We start from the raw sequence: 4,649 nt of genomic DNA on the forward strand, positions 1-4,649 counted from the left end.
GGGCGCGCCTACCCCCTGGGTGCGCCCTCCACCCTCGTGGGTCCCTCGTTGCTCCACTGACGTACTTCTTCCTCCTATATATATCCACGTACCCCCCAAACATCTAGGAGCACCACGAAAACCTAATTCCACCGCCGCAACCTTCTGTACCCGAGAGATCCCATCTTGGGGCCTTTTCTGGAGCTTCGCCGGAGGGGGCATTGATCACGGAGGGCCTCTACATCAACTCCATGGCCTCTCCGGTGATGTATGAGTAGTTTACTTCAGACCTTCGGGTCCATCGCTAGTAGCTAGATGGCTTCTTCTCTGTCTTTGGATCTCAATACAAATTTCTCCTTGATTCTCTTGGAGATCTATTGTAACGCCCCGAGACCGATGTGCCAGGAGTCCTCCAGGTATTTGCTGTTGTTGCCTTGTCATTTGATTGCGTGTTGAATCTTGTCATGTCATCATCCGCATTGCATCATCATGTTTTCAAAACTTGCATCCGTCCCGGTGTCCTCGTCCTCTCTGTTGTCCGTTCTGAGCCAAACCACACTTGCACGCGCCCGCGGCACGTCCGAAATATTATTTTATAAGTGGCCAGAAAATGTTCTCGGAATGGGATGAGAGTTGGCGTGCCGTCTTGTCATAGTGTAGTTAGACTGCCAGCCAAATTTCATCGCATTCGGAGTCCGTTTGACGCCCCAACGGATAAATATAGCGGCAATAGTAGCCGGTCTAACGTCGGACGTTTTCGGCCTCCGGAAACAGTCGCCGGGCCTCCCTCTCTTCTCTTCTCTTCTCTCAGTTCGAGACCGTCTACACAGCCCACTACCTACCGCCAGGTCCAACCTAACCTCTCTCGTCAGCCTACGACCCCCCTCGCGCGCGTCCGAAATTTGTCCCGGACCCGACCCGGGAAGTCGTCACCGTTGGATCCGGATCATCCCAAACATCTACGAAACGTCTCCGTTTTCTTAATTGAGCTCCCTAACCCATTTATTCGCACCCACTCGATTTCGATCGGAGGGACCGAATACCCCCTACCCAAAAAACCCACTTACTATATATATGGACCCAACCCTAGAAACTAAGACATTTGTCCTCCCTAGCCGCCGCCACCTACAGGCTCCCCCCCTCCTAGGATCAACTGCCGCCGCCATCTATCAAATCCATCCATCCACAACGCCACCCTCCTCCTCGTTTTCAAAACCAGGCCAATCACCTCGCTTTCGATCCACCCATCCCACTAACCGGAGCCTCTCCTATGCTCGATCCCGAGGGGTTCAGGAGCAGCTCGTCCCGGCGACCTCCTCCAGCAGGCCCGTACCACCCCTCTCTTCCCTGCCTCCCATTACATCTTCCTGTTCTTCTCTCTCTCACCTCCCCTCTCTGACCCGTCGCAGGTTCGCCATGGGCGCCCGATGGAGCACTGCTGCAGGGAACCTTGTCGAAAACCACCAGATCCGGCGGGCCTCCGCTGCCCTTGACCGTTCCTGCCGGATTCCACTGGCTGGGCCCCGTCCCCGACCACCTGTGCCGTCGCCGGCCTCACCTGCTGCTGCCGTTTGTATCCCCTGTCGATCGAACGACCTGACCCCACGCCAAGGCCCAGCTCCTCTTCGCCCAGATCCGCCGCCCATTGCCGGGAATCGGTCCCCGACGACCTCGCCTCGCATCCGGTGGTCGTCCCGTCGTTTTTTGTCGCCGGAAGCACCAGCGCCGCCGCCCCTTGACTTCCTGGAACGCGCGCAGCTCCAAGTCCCGCTAGCTATGTCCGTTGACTTCGTCGCCGACCGCGCGTGGGCCACGAGAGTGCCAGGCCCAGCTCGCCCGCGCGAAGAACCCCCACCTCTGCCGCTTTGCCTGGGCCGCCTTCTCCCCTCGCTGCTCGTCGTGGGCCGCGCGCCTGCCGGCCCAGCTGCGCCTTCTCCCGCCCTAGTCCATCACCGAGCCGGCCCAAGTGCCATGGTGAGCAGCTCAGTTCAACCCAATGCAGCCCGTCCTATTTTTTTTCCTGCTGCTACGAATTTAGCTATTATTCCTGAGACGGTTGTTTTGCAGAAAAGTCCCTAGAGTTCATGCATTTAATATCTAATTAACCATGCATCGGTTTAAAATAAGTTATATATGAAACATGACTAGAATTTCATCTAGTTTCATATTGTGCCATTTTCATCCATGTTTAACATGTTTAAAATGTTGTTTGATTAATTTTTGCTCTATGTCATGTTAAAATGCTTTCATTCACAACTTTTTAACCGTAGCTCCAAACCTAATGAACTTTATATGTAAATGGGGTAGAATTTTGCCTAGTTTAACATGGTGGCATCACTTTGCATGTTTAACAAATATAAAATTATGTTTAGGGCAGAACAGTACCAAACCTAATATATGCATATGAGGAGTTTCTGGAATTGTTGTTCGTTGCTTCCGGCCTCATTTAAACTTGACTAGATAGGTAGTTTACTTTGTTTCACCCTTGCCATGCTATCAACATTTAATCTTGTTGGGTACGTAAATGAGAGAAAACTAAATAAATCATGTGGTGTTTTCTTCAATATGCAACTCCGTTGCATATCAAGCTCCACTTAATTTGTAGTGTTGTTTGTTGCATTTTGCCATGCCATGCTTCATTAAACTGGACATGCATCATACTTGATTGTGCATCATGCCATGTTCATGTTGTGGTTGTTTACTATGTTGTGTGCTTCTTTCCGGTGTTGCTTCTTCGGGTTGGTTCCGTTAACGTCACGTTTGTGAGGACCCATTTGTCTACGTCCGTTGTCTTCTTCTTGGACTCGTTCTTCTTCCTTGCGGGATTTCAAGCAAGATGATCATACCCTCGAAATCACTTCTATCTTTGCTTTCTTAGTTGCTCGCTCTTTTGCTATGCCTATGCTGCGATACCTACCACTTGCTTATCATGCCTCCTATATTGTTGAACTAAGCCTCTAACCCACCTTGTCCTAGCAAACCGTTGATTGGCTATGTTACCGCTTTGCTCAGCCCTCTTATAGCGTTGTTAGTTGCAGGTGAAGATTGAAGTTTTGTTCCTCGTTGGAACATGGAGATGTTGTTCCTTCTTGGAACATGTTTACTTGTTGGGATATCACAATATGTCTTATTTAATTAATGCATCTATATACTTGGTAAAGGGTGGAAGGCTCGGCCTTATGCCTGGTGTTTTGTTCCACTCTTGCCGCCCTAGTTTCCGTCATATCGGTGTTATGTTCCTGGATTTTGCGTTCCTTACGCGGTTGGGTTATAATGGGAACCCCTTGATAGTTCGCTTTGAATAAAACTCCTCCAGCAAGGCCCAACCTTGGTTTTACCATTCGCCACCTAGCCTTTTTTCCCTTGGGTTAGGCCAGCCCAAGGGTCATCTTTATTTTAACCCCCCGGGCCAGTGCTTGTCTAAGTGTTGGTCCGAAATGGGCAGCTTGCGGGGCCACCTCAGGGAAACTTGAGGGCTGGTTTTTACTCGTAGCTTGACCTATCCGGTGTTGCCCTGAGAACGAGATATGTGCAGCTCCCATCAGGATGTCGGCGCATCGGGCGGTTTTGCTGGACTTGTTTTACCATTGTCGAGGATGTCTTGTAGAACCGGGATACCGAGTCTGATCGGAATGTCTCGGGAGGAGGTCTATTCCTTCGTTGACCGTGAGAGCTTGTCATGGGCTAAGTTGGGACACCCCTGCAGGGATTTGAACTTTTGAAAGCTGTGCCCGCGGTTATGGGCAGATGGGAATTTGTTAACGTCCGGTTGTAGAAAACCTGAAGTTCGACCTTAATTAAAATGAATCAACCGCGTGTGTAACCGTGATGGTCTCTTTTGCGAATATGTTAGCCACCATATATGCTAGTCGCTTGCTGCAGTTCCACCTCATACCTTTACCTTACCCATAAGCTTAAATAGTCTTGATCGCGAGGGTGCGAGATTGCTGAGTCCCCGTGGCTCACAATTACTTCAAAACCAGCTTGCAGGTGCCGATGAGTCCGTGCAGATGACGCAACCAAGCTCAAGAGGAGCTCGATAAAGATCTTGTCCTTTATGTTGATTCGTTCTAGTTGATCAGTAGTGGAGTCCAGTTGGGGTCGATCGGGGACCCTTGTCGCATTTGGGGTTCTTCTTTTATTTTGGTTCCGTAGTCGGACCTTGAGTGTTTTTGGATGATGTAATGCTTTATTATGTAATTGTGTGGAGTGGCGATTGTAAGCCAACTATGTATCTCTTTCCTTATTATATTACATGGGATGTGTGAAGATTACCTCACTTGCGACATATGCCTTCAATGCGATTATGCCTCTAAGTCGTGCCTCGACACGTGGGAGATATAGTCGCATCGAGGGTGTTATATCTATTTGATGTAATCTTCTTTTGCGGTGTGTTTGTCGAGATCCGATGAATTGTGGGTTTATGATCAAGTTTATCTATGAGCAATATTTGAATCTTCTCTGAATTTTTTATGTATGATTAGTTTATCTTTGCAAGTCTCTTCAAATTATCAGTTTGGTTTGGCCTACTAGATTGATCTTTCTTGCAATGGGAGAAGTGCTTAGCTTTGGGTTCAATCTTGCGGTGCTCGATCCTAGTGACAGAAAGGGAAACGAAACATATTGTATTGTTGCCATCGAGGATAAAAAGATGGGGTTTACATCATATT

Source organism: Triticum urartu, chromosome 2A, assembly GCF_056163025.1.
Source record: "Triticum urartu cultivar PI428250 chromosome 2A, HENAU_Tu73, whole genome shotgun sequence".
In the NCBI taxonomy this organism is placed as follows: Eukaryota; Viridiplantae; Streptophyta; class Magnoliopsida; order Poales; family Poaceae; genus Triticum; species Triticum urartu.